We start from the raw sequence: 12,177 nt of genomic DNA, 5'->3' as shown, positions 1-12,177 counted from the left end.
TGGGGCCCTCCAGGGCCTGCAGGTGGATTTCTGCTCCCCTGTGGACCTCCACTGGCTGCAGGGGAATCTCAGCTCCAACACCTGGAGCACCTCCTCCCTCTCCTGTCTCATGCACCTTGGCTTCTGCAGGACTGTTGCTCTCATGAATTCTCACTCCTCTCTTCTCTGGCCACAATTACTTTTGTGCAATTACTTTTTTTCTTTCTTAAATATTACATCCCAGAGGTGCTACCACCTTCGCTGCTGGGCTCAGCCCTGGCCAGCAGCGTGTCTATCTTAGAGCCACCTGGCATTGGCTCTGTTGGACATGAGGGAAGCTTCTAGTAGCTTCTTAGAGAAACCACACCTGTAGCCCCTCCACTATCAGCACCTTGCCATGAAAACCCAATGTAACTGAAATCAGTATCACCGAGTGACCCAATGTTTCCATTTTCCTGCAGTACTACTACTTCCAATTTTTGTTCATTAAGGAATATACCCTTGGTTATAGCCTGAACTGACGATGTCACAATGCAGGCTGATGTAAATATACAAGAATGAAAAAAACCCCAACTCATAGTGGAAAATAGCTGCACACTTTTAAATGGTCTGCCTGCAATAAATGGGTGTGCTTTACTTTGCCAGTGAAGCTCACAGCTGTTTGGGAAATGGTGAAATCTCGTTAGTTTGGGGATCAGTATGGGACAGAGCACAAAATGAAGGCTTAAAGTTTGACAGCAGAGAGTTCAGCTCAACACAGATTCTTAATAGATTTTTGGTAGTGCTTATAGGCAACTTTTGAAACACATTAAAAAAAATACTTGCTAGATTTTCAAGTTACACCAAGATGCACAAAAACTTTGTAGAACAGTGGGCTGGGTTTCAAGTCGAGAAAGACATAGGTACCTCCTTATACTCTCATTGCTCTAGTCTGGCCTGAGTTAAACTATCAAAACAGAAGACCAGACTGTGAGGAGAGTGCTTTAGTGTCTAAGTAAAATTATCAAAGTAACTCAGTTCAGTAGAGTTTGCAGAGTGTGTGTTTGTGTATGTGTGTCTTGGTTACTTGCTTTTATTTCTCAGTAACAAACACTCACTAGTTTTTAATTTATTTTCTCTTTTGTCTTTGCCTACTACTGCTTCTACAGCTCCTTTCAAGTTGTTAAGCATTTTGCTCTGTAACAATTCCGGATTACAGAAACTGGGTCTAAACAATGCCATCTAGATCTTTCCTAACACGCAACTGAATTCAGAGTAGTAGCAACTGAGGAAAACATCACCTGAACTGGACTTGCAACTTTTATTGCTGCTATCAAATGATCTGACAGGAAGTGCATGTCTGGCAAAATGCTTACAATATGTCACACAGCTTGTTTAGATGCTGACTCCCTTCCTTCCTACAAAACCCCTCTTGACAAGTACATCTACCTTATTGTGTTCACTGTCAGTCTCAGAGAGTGAAAGGGCAGAGAGTGAGATCTTCATCACATAAATATGCTGTCTGTGCATAACTAAAGGGGTAAATGAACTCTCATTAAAGACAAACTCTTTATAAGGAAGGAAACCCATTACTGAGTAGTCTTTTTTTTTTTTTTTTTGCTAATGTCTATTTAATTTATGTGCATTTTTAGTGGATTTAAGATATGCTCAAAGCAAAACAAAGAAGTTCATACAAAGGTTTGTGCTAATTTAGATAAATCACTTTTTAAAAGTGACTTAGATGTTGGCCTACTTAGAAAATTTACTATAAAATTAAATAAAATAGCACGGACAATTCCACCACCACTTGGTAAGCTTGTTATAGGGCTCCTAATGCTAGATCACTGCCAAAGAAATGTTGTCTGAGTCATGAGGACTTCACAGCTGGTTAAAATTCCTTTTAGAAATTGTGAAGGTCTAATTCTATGAAAGCAGGAGTTATGCCAAGTATCCTCTCTGTCCATTCATCCCCAAAAAGACCAGCACAAACCTGAAGTCTAGGTGAGCTCTATATCCTGTGTTTTAGACTTTTTGGGAGTTATAAAGTCATATGTATATATATCTCTGTGTGTGTGTGGTGTATTTGTGTGCCCTGTCCAAATTCCACTTGTACTGCTGGGTGATGCAGTAACACAGGAATTCAATATTAATGATTAGGGACAAGCAGACAGAGAGGAGCAACTAATGGATTGCCCTGGCTTAGATTGACTAGCTGTCCTAGGACTAATACCCTAAAAAAATGAAAACTTAAATTAGTCTGTATAAGTTGTATAAGGCAGCAGAATATATTTCCACCCAAAGTCGAGGGGAAAAAGCAAATATTTTTATTATATGTTAATTTAAAAATCTGTAAATTTTGATTCAAAATTAATAGCCCTTATGTCTCAGGTTTGTAACTTTACATAATTTCAGCCTAAATTCTGACCTAGGTAAGAGACCAGAGTTATTAATATTTCCTATTATTTCTACTCCTCAAACTTTATGACTGGATTTCTGCAAGGCATTCTTCATTCCCACTCCTATCTTCTTCTTCATTTTGGAAGTATCAGTCCAGGGAATTGGCTGAAAGATAGAAAAACAGACACATAAAAATTGTTTCACTGACGGTATTCATTGTAAAATATTTGTTTTTTTTCCTGGAGGAGATATGAAGGTGAATCAGGAAATGGATGGCATTTTCAGATCACATGAATCAGTACCCAAGAATTCATCATTTTCACCAAATATCTAACTTTTTTTTTTTAACCCTTTTTAGAACTCATAACTTCTTTAACTGCCTTTTAGACTGTCACCTAGCTTTTCCTAATTCGTAGATGTTATGGAGACCAGTCAGCTTGACCTTTAAATACAGAACATTAAGTGAGACAGTAATGTAGTAAGTAAACTTAATGGAAAACAACAAAGTTTGTAACTGTTGACATTTACTTCCCTATTATTTAAATGAAGAACTGCAGTGGTGTCTTTTATTAAGACAATTATCATGATGCTCAGTCTGACCTTGCCCTCTGTCTGCTACTGGGCATACACAGCTACAGCCTTTCCTGGCCTGCTTTTTAACTGTGTACCCTCAGACCCATCTGAGGATGAGGATGGCAAAATTAAATCCATCTGCTTTCCTGGGATGAAGATGTCATACCTATTTTTACGCATAAGAACATCACAAGTCCCTGGTATTTAAATATGGCAGACTGGTGATGATCCAGCCTTGCAAGATGATGTTGCTCGATGCATGTGGGAATGTTAAGGGCTTGCTCAACTCAAGTATGGCAGGGCAAATACTTTCCTGAATCTCGGTGGGAAAGAAGAAAGAAAGAGTAATGTAGATCTGATGATTAGGTATTTCAGCAATGTCATGTAAGTCAGGTAAATTCAAGACACCAGGCTACAAAAACTCTCTGTTCTTAGGCACCGATTCAAGAAATGGGGCTTGTTTGCATGCGCCATTCTCCTGCCTGGTCTGCTCTGGAAATGCTCTGGTCACCGGTAGGGTTTCTCCTCAGTAATAAATGATGTGGTTAGAAAACACAAAAGTAAGCAATTAACTGAGACTTCAAAGTTTTCCTCTGCCTGTTTCTCATGAATTAAACAAAAATGACTAATGTTTTCAATGATCTGGAAAAAGCAACATGCAGGGGTAATAAAGGCTTTGAACTCTGTGATCATGGAGCAAGCAAAGTTCTTTTCCTATGATGGAAGCATAACTCAAGATTCAGTTTTACTGAAGCTAACACCTTCTTCCTTTTTTTTTTTTTTTCCCCTTTTCTTTTTAACCTAACTTAAACTTTCAATTTACTGTATCTGACTTTATTTTTCTAAATGGTGAAAGAGATGCTTACTATCCAAGGTGCTTTTGACGGGTAATGTGAAGACAAGCTTTCCCTTACACTGCGACTTTCCCACCTAAACAGATGGAAATCCACCCCCTTCCCTGCTTTCTAGCACTCCTTATATCCTGCCACCACAGGAACGAGCTGAAATCTGGCTCCTCACCAAACTGGCCAAAAGCCTGAAGGTGCTGTGCAGCCCTTCCTCTTCCAACTGCAGTACCTTTACTGCTTCCACATGCTGCCATCCTTTAATATGCTGGGCTCTATATTGTTGGAAGGAGAGATCAAAAATAACTAACAGGAATATAACACCAGGAAAATAGGAGCCAGAGGAAGAGGACGAGCTCCACACTGGAAGAAAAGCTGGATGTGATGGATTTGGTCTTCTGAGAGATTTTTTCTTTTTCTCTTCCTTAAATCAGTCAGCATAGCAGAGCTTCTTCTGCTGCTTTCTCCCTTGCCCTTAGCATCATATTCCTAGATTATATTAGAATATCCTTATTTATTTTGGATGTAGCAACACACTGAGGCTTAGCCTAGGATTGAGACACCACTAACTTGTGAAGAAACAAAAAACCCTCAGCGCCTACTTGCAACAGTACATCTGGGGATTGCATCACCTAAAATTGCTGGGCTCACTCACTCAACTCATCTGGTATAACTCTGTAACTTAGACATTGCACAGAGTTACACGAAACATTAAAAATGTTAGGTTTTGTACCTTTATTTCAAACATGGTTAATCTCACAGGCAGTTTCAGACATCTCTGCCCTTGAGCTTTTAAAATAAAATTAAATAAAATTAAGCATTGACATCATGACAGTTCTTCCACGAAACTGGTACAGAACTATAAACTGCATGACTTAAATGCTCTGTGAGTGAGTCAATATGATTGCAGTGGAATTTTTCTTAGAATGTACTGTATGTCATTAACACAGTATGATAAAAAGATATAAAAGTGGTGAGGGTTTGGTTTTTTTTTATTTTTTTTTTTTTTACTTATACACCTACTGTTTCATAGCCAAACTGTAGAGGAATTTTTAGAGGCTAAAATGTACATCACTCAGGTCGAATTTTGATAGGTCTTTTTTTTTTTTTTTTTTTCCTGGCAGCTGGTTTTGGATCCATGGTGCTTGCTTTTCACAGATAAAGTAGGGATTTTTTTTTTTTTTTTTTTACACAGCAGTTGGAAAAAAAATATATCTCTTCTTTAAAAAGGAAGTCTAAATGTATTGTAATGGGTGGAGGTACATAAAAAGTGTAATGTTGATCTGGAAAGACATGTCTTAATAACTCCAAAGAAGTTAACAGTGTAGATATATGAATCAACTTAGATTTGCATTCACTTTGATGGCAACTTTTAGATGTTTTAGATTTTCTGTACAAGTATTTTCTGGATCAGAAGGAAATCACATGAGAAAGTGACCCCAGGCATTACAGTAATTACACTAGTGGCTTCTCAAAATCTATTGTTATAAGGAAACATCCTTGACTGTCAGGGTTACATGACTTTATGGAAAAGAAAGAAAAAAAAAAAAAAAAAAGAAAGTTTGGCCTTTAGTATTTGGGTTGGGTTTCTTTTTTTAAATACCAACAAGTAATCAGAAAGAAGATGCCAGATTCCAGGACTTCATTTTAATGATAATTCCAAACTTTTGTTAATGTTTTGTTACTTGAACAAGTTTATTTTATATCCTAGCCAAAGTAAAATTCTCCCTTGAGTTGGAAGTTTAAGGCAATTTGGATTTGCAACATTGGGCTTGCTGATAAGTTTTGATGCTAGTTGTTTTAATTAGCTAATTTTTAAAGGATTACTCTAGCATGGATGAATTCCATGGGTTTGTTTGTTTTAATAAACTCTTATTGCTTTTAGTCTTCTAAATGGAGGTCTTGCTGCGAACAACAAAAGACAGTTTCTGATGCAGTTTGAAGTAGAAATGTGCAAATGCTGTCATACAAGAAAAAACCCAAAACAAACAAGCAAAAAAACCCACCCACAAACAACCCTGATGGAATTAATTACAACGCACACATGAACAAAAATAACCTCCTGGTTTAATACAGGTGAGCTGACAAAACACAAAAGCATACGCTGAAAACCCGGTGAGCGCAAAAATGCGAACGCACGTACCTGGGGGAGATGCCTGCGCGCCGGGGCTGCAGCCCCGCAGTGCCACGTCTCACTGTCCCACGCACGCCCCGGGACCTTTATAGGGGACTCTCCCAGGGCCTGGAAATGAACTTTTGGGGCTGACACGTCGACCGTGCCATAGAGGGAGGGAGGGAGGGGATTGGTGGGGGCGGAGAGGGACTCGCCGGAGGCTCTTACGTGGCGGCAGAAATGTCAGCGCCGCGCTGCCCGGCGCAGCGTGGCCGGGGCCGCTGGTGCGGGGCTCCTGTTGCCTACGCGGTTCCTCGCCGGAGCCCGGCGGGGCACTGGGGCTGGCCAGGCCGGCTGCGGCACGGCGTGAGAGGGGCGCGGAGAGCCGGCGGGAGCGCAGCTTGGCAGCTCCCGAGGCGCTCCCGTGCCCTTTCCGTCCCGGGACAGTCGCTGGTGCCCAACTCTCCTTCGCCTCCTCTCTATGCTGCTCCCCGGTTTTGGTACATTTCCTCTGGTACTCTGAGCCCCGGAGCCCCGGGCAGCGGCTGGGAGCCCCTGCGGACCCGGCACCGGTGGCGCTGCCCGCGTCCCACCGCCTCCCCTCCCTCAGCTGCCGCTTGCTGCAGCTCGCCAGGATTTGTTGTGCTTAGTGGTACTGTCGCTGAGGCGCCCTGCTCAGCTCTGATGGCAAAGGAGCAGCCTCAGGTCATGTTTTTGTGAGCTGCGATGATTAAGGAATAAAAGGAAGTAAAAATAATAAAGAAACCCAAACCCCAAGGACAAATAACCAGTTGCAACTTCTCAGCTGGCCCGGAGGGGGGAGCGCGGGGGAGGGCAGGGAGTAATGCGAGATCGCCCCAGCCCGGGGCAGCGCCGGCTGCGGGACGAGCCGAGCCGCGCACCGCACCGCACCGCACCGCATCGCCAGGGCCGGGCGGCCGCGGCTGCTCCGCCCCCGCGGCGGGGCGCTGGGTCCGGCCGCCGGGCGAGGCGCGCAGCTGCCGCGCCGCAAACTTGGTGGGAGCGAGCGGAGCACGGGCGGCTCGGCGGGGCTGCGGCCATGGCGGCGTGAGGCGGGAGCGGGCATCAGCGCGGCGGCGGAGCCCCCGCCCGCCTGCCTGCGGCGAGCAGCCCACGGCGCCTCCAGGTAACCCCCGCCGGCCCCTCTCCCGTCCTCGCCGGGCTCGGGCTGCGGCGCTTTCGGAGCCCCGCGGGCATTGCGCGTTCCCGGCCGCCCTGTCCGTGACCGGGGCCGCCCCGCTGGGCTCTGCCCCGGTGTCCGCCGAGCGCCCCGGGGGGCTGGCAGGCCGGGCGGGCCGGGGTCCGGGCGGGAGCGGCGCAGGGCGCCGGCAGGGGGAGCCGGCGGCGAGGCGGAGCGCCGCTGCCGCCCGGCTCCGGTGCCGCGGAGCGCTGCCGGCGCTCGGAGCCGCTCTCGGGCATTGCCCGGCCCCACCCCCGAAAGTCCACCGAGCCTTTCAGAACGGGCGGCCGTGCTCCCCGAAGACGGTGCCGTTTGCTCTGGACCAGAAAAAACGGACGGACAGGGAGCCGCATCTCCAGAGGGGCCGGAGCCCGGACCGCGGGTGCTCCGCGCAGCAGGACCCCCGCGCCGTTCTTGCTCTCGGGGTCGCGCCCGCGGGAGCGCGTTCTCGCCCGGCAGAGTGAGGTGCGTTGCTGTCGCTGAGCCCCGGCTGCGGAGCGGCAGCCGCTGGCTCCAGAACGTTTCGGAGGGCTTTGTCACACTTCAGCAAGTGAAGTTTGCTCAGGCTCATCTTCTGGTGAGAGTAGAAGTGGCGTGAAAGGCACTGGCAGTTGTCTGAGAAACGAGGTTGTGGGGTTTCAGTGGGATGTTCGCGTAGCATGATTTGAAACCCTAATGTGCTTTTATCCTCACTGTTTCATTTAACTGGACTCTCTTTGGTCGGTGGTGTGACTGTATTTTGGCACTGTCTGAATTGGGGAGTTAGAGTTCACCGTTCTGCAACGATGCAGACGGAAACAACCTCTCTCAGTTGTATACATCTGTCATTCCGTGAGGATTGCTTTCCAGATAAATGACAACTATTAAGGTTTGTTGTATCATTCCAGATGCTGAGTGTGCATTGTAGATTGACACAACGGTAATTTGCCCGGGATTATTCCTGGGGGGCAGCTGGAATGGGGGAGCTGTCAGTGCATCTGCTCCTTCAGCAAACCGGACTGTTGGCATGAGAGGTCTGTGTATACAGGCACCCGCAGCCTTGTGAAGATGGTTAGAATTTTCAAGATTATAGCTGTGAAAAACATCCTAAAACTAAAACGTTGTTAAAGCTATAGTGACAGCATGTTCCAAGAGCCCTAAGGTAGTGCTACTGAAGGTCTTACTTTCTGAAAGCTGACTAACCTCTCTTGGTTTGAATTTTGGGGTAAAAGACTGATGTGTTGCTAGCCCAGCTACAGTGATATAAAGTACATTTATTTCCATAGTGGAAATTGCACTCAAATCTCACTTCTAGATGTTTGTGCGTCTCCTGGCTGTTATATAAGGCTGACTCAGTTCAGTTAAGTTTGACTCAGAATTGTTGAACTTGCTGTTGTCATATATATAACACATAGGCAATCAGAAGTGTATTGCTGCCTTGAAAGGCTGAGGTATGGCCTTGGGTACTTTGCTTAGTATAGTGAAAGATGTTGGTAGATTTCTGGATTTTTTGCTGTGTCCCACCTTTCTCTCCAGCAGGTACCAATAATATAAGTTTATTACATTTACTAATGAATTCATCTAATATTCTCATTTTAATGCTGAACAGGTGTGAGGAGTCCTGTTGAGAGCTAAGATTTTGCTTTGGAGTGTGGCAGTTTACTTCTCTGTTCGAGGGGTTGTTTTGAACTAAGTAGTGTAAACACTGGCTTCTAAGTTGTACTGCTTATTCCTTGGGATGTTGTAACAAATTTGTTTTGGTTGATAAAGCTGAAGGCATTAATATCTGAAGTGTCTCATTTCTTTTAATCTTTAACTAGTGCTGTTTTTCATAAAATGCTTACAGGTAGTAGGAGTGCCTGTGCACTTTGTAATGAACCATAAACATGGTTGTAGCAGGTTTGTTGTACACATTTCCTGCTGGGCAGAAATGCAGAGGGTGGTAACTGTGTTTTGCTGCTGTTATCAGAAGAAGGAGTTGTGTGGTCGTTTGTTTTTCACTTTCTTTTCCCTCCCTACTTGGGGAGTCCACCTGGATTCTGACTTCTGTTGATATAGTCTTGTACAAATACAGGATTTTCAATGAATGGAGTTCATTACTTTTCAGGGAGTAACTATACACTACAGTCTGTGAACTGCAGAAATACAACATAATTCTGCAAATTTTGGCTTTTGAGTTAGAGGTTACATGCAGGAATTCAGCCAAGGGAGCAGCTGAGCTCCTGGAGTGAGCAGGAGCAGCGGGACACGTTTCTGCCCTCTGGTCTGCAACAGCTTTATCAGCAGTGTTGGCTGGGTCTGATTTCTGTGCCGTGGGACACGTAAGTGGATTGTTGATACTACTATCAGTTGATAGGTGTGTACTACCAGTACTATCCGTTGATAGTGGGGAGGAGGGTGTGTGGAATAAGATACTGTGCTACTTCATGTAAAGCAGTATCTAGTAATTGGTTAGTATGTTGTGATGATGGACTTCTGAATAGCAGTTTGAAATACGGTTTAGCTTTAGATTTAACATCTGGTTTATAAATGTTGATATGCTCCTGATGTTTGGTAATGTATGTTCTGAAGTTACTATGGCTCCTGAGCTTAATTGCTGTGGATGTAATTGTAACAAGCAGCGCTGAGGAGTTTGTCCTTTTCTGTAACATCATTTTGTGGAAATATTTAATGGGCATTCTTGTCAATGCAGAATTATCCAAATCATTGTTAATCAGTCTGTTTTTCTTTATTATGATCCTTTTATCCATTCTGGCACATGTATGCATTCTGATTTGGAAACAGTTTTACGTTACAGCCTATATGTTCCTTATTTCCTAATGTGTTTTGCAAAGCTGTAGCTGCTTCAAAGAACAAGTTCAGGGGATTTTTTAATTTTTTTTTTTAAATTTTGTTCTGTTTTTGTCAAACACCATAAACATTTTTCAAACTGACCCTTTTGGGGTATGCTTGCCAGCTATTGGCGGTGGGCTGGATTTAATTTCCAGGCTGCAGCACTGCAGCTGTGACCCGTGAAAGGCAGGGGGCACTCTGCTATCTGCAGTTCTTACAGACACCTGGGGAATGCCACAGCCCGGGCTGTGCACTTCAGGTATGGTTTGCTGTTAAATCTCCTGTTGCTAAAGCAGAAAATAATTAAAAAAAAAAAAAAAAAGTTGGGGCTTTTATTTTAGATTTCTTTATAAAAATGTCCTGTGATTTATTTAAGAAATTTTCCAGTTTGCATCTAACTGTAGCACATTTGCTTAACATTTGTCAGGAAGGTAGCAAATGTAGACCAAGTTAATGGTCCCCAAATTGCAGTCTAATTAGTGTCCTCTTGATTTTTTGCTAGAATGTATATTCCGAAGTATGAAGCATGCAAATATTTTGTCATTTAGTGGATTTGTTCATGCATCTGTTCTCAAATGTGTGTTTTCTCTGGGGAACTTTGATGCAATCCAGCTGTCTGCTCTTTATCTCCATACATAAATATATTAATAAAAATAATCTCTGTTTGGGGAGATTGATTTTTGAAGCAATTTCCTAGTGTCCCAGAATATATTAAAAAGTCAGGCAACTCACAAAAAGCTGATATTTGTCAGGATAGTAGCAGAAAACTGGGGTTGATACATAGTCCTCACTGAGGCCTTTGCAGTGAAACTCTTGAGTTTAACTCAACTGTTGAAACTTATATTTTCAAATATTATCTTTTCTTTGCCAACAGTTTGAATTGCTTGTTCAGAAAGTTTAAATGCTGTGTAGCATTTTAGCTGGGGTATTATCTCCAATTAGTTTATCTGTGTTACGGAATTTCATGCATGATAGCCAGATAATACAGCTTTTCATTCCTTTTCCTTTTTTTTTTTTTTTTTTTTTTTTTTTTAAAAAAAAAAAAAAAAAAAAATCAGGGTATATCCCTGAGCTCCAGTGTACCTTAGAATTGTTGGATTTTAATTTCTGACCAAAGTGGTCAGTCTTTTCATGGTTACCAACCTCAATATGGAGATTAGTTTCATTTAGGGGATGTTGATTGAGTGGCTCTGAATCTTTGGAATATAATATTCTGATTTTTTAATCCTTGCTAGATGAATAGCAACATGCATCCATTTTGCAGTATTTGTTTGGCTTAGGGTAAGCTCAGAGAAATGATACCTATGAAAGTATTGAAATTCAGCCTTTTCTCTCTCTCTATAGTACTGGTATGTGTTCTTAGGCATTACTAAATATGTGTCGTGAATGAATTAGAGAATGTGTGATGGCTGCAGGATTGGCTTATAATGTGAATTGGGTGGGCTGAAGAAATGGGCTGTATTGTGAATTGTATTGATTTTTCCCCCTTCTTTTCCCCACCTCTCTCCAAATTTCAAAACTGAGCTGCTGTCTTTAGTGCCCTTGTCCTTCTCTGAGTTGCTAGTCTAACTGGAAACCGAGAATGCTATTGAAATGTGCTTTCTTGTTAGACTCAGGTTTGACTGGGAATCAGGAATGCTTAATAAAAAGTTAACTGTAAGGCCTCTGTAGCTAAGGAGAGAATATTTGAATAATTTTGGGCTCTGTTCTTCTGACGCACAGTAATCTTATTGCTGAATCAGTAATTTCTGTTACTGGTGAACCCTACAGACAAAGGCATAAGTATTTGTAGTTTTTAAAGTTATTAGGCAACTGTTCTTCACTGTGTTTTCTTCAGCATACAGTCTCTTCAGAGGTTGCCTTTTTCTTTAATTGTACATGATTTTCACCATCTGTGCCGTTTCAGTGACCCAGTTTCGCTGGAAACCCACTAACATTTGCATTGGCAAACTCCCCTAGCTATGAAGGACACCCTGGAACCCTGGCTGAAATGACCTTGTTATGGGAGAAAATGTATGGGATGATAGCATTTCTGTAGACTTTGTCCGATAGTGAAGTCACCTTTACTTGAGGAAAAACTCCCGGCCTTGCCAATTATAGGAAGAGAGGTCATGTGTATTGCTTTGTGTCTCACAATGTCTGGCAGAGTTTTAGGGCTTCTTTACTAAGTCCTAGTCAAAGCTGAAGACTGTGTAGAGAAATTATCCACAGTCATTGGGCTGTTATATGGCTTAACATGAGTTCAGTTGCTGATGGTCTCTTCTCTTGATTGTCTCACT

The 12,177-nt window shown here is 43.2% G+C and overlaps 1 protein-coding gene and 1 non-coding gene across 9 annotated transcripts in view; one reads left to right on the top strand and one right to left on the bottom strand.

The window, feature by feature from the left end:
* Positions 1-2,610: 2,610 nt before the first annotated feature.
* On the bottom strand, positions 2,611-2,679 carry LOC120764423 (small nucleolar RNA SNORD123). Its single transcript, XR_005704217.1, has one exon. It is a non-coding gene; the product is annotated as a small nucleolar RNA SNORD123 (small nucleolar RNA).
* A 4,289-nt stretch (positions 2,680-6,968) lies between these two features.
* Positions 6,969-12,177, top strand: part of SEMA5A (semaphorin 5A) — a 317,116-nt gene continuing 311,907 nt past the window's right edge. For 2 of the 8 annotated variants that reach the window (XM_040072757.2, XM_040072737.2), the window contains exon 1: positions 7,295-7,552. The gene's annotated coding sequence lies outside the window, so the exon portion shown is untranslated. Of the gene's footprint in view, positions 7,034-7,294; positions 7,553-7,640; positions 7,665-10,083; positions 10,158-12,177 lie in introns of those variants that run through there. The other 6 variants (XM_040072717.1, XM_040072748.1, XM_040072786.2 and 3 more) reach the window with 5 other exon arrangements.

Source organism: Hirundo rustica, chromosome 1 (genome assembly GCF_015227805.2).
Source record: "Hirundo rustica isolate bHirRus1 chromosome 1, bHirRus1.pri.v3, whole genome shotgun sequence".
Classification (NCBI taxonomy): Eukaryota; Metazoa; Chordata; class Aves; order Passeriformes; family Hirundinidae; genus Hirundo; species Hirundo rustica.
The sequence above is the reverse complement of the archived record's forward strand: the minus strand, read 5'-3'. Positions and strand labels throughout refer to the sequence as shown.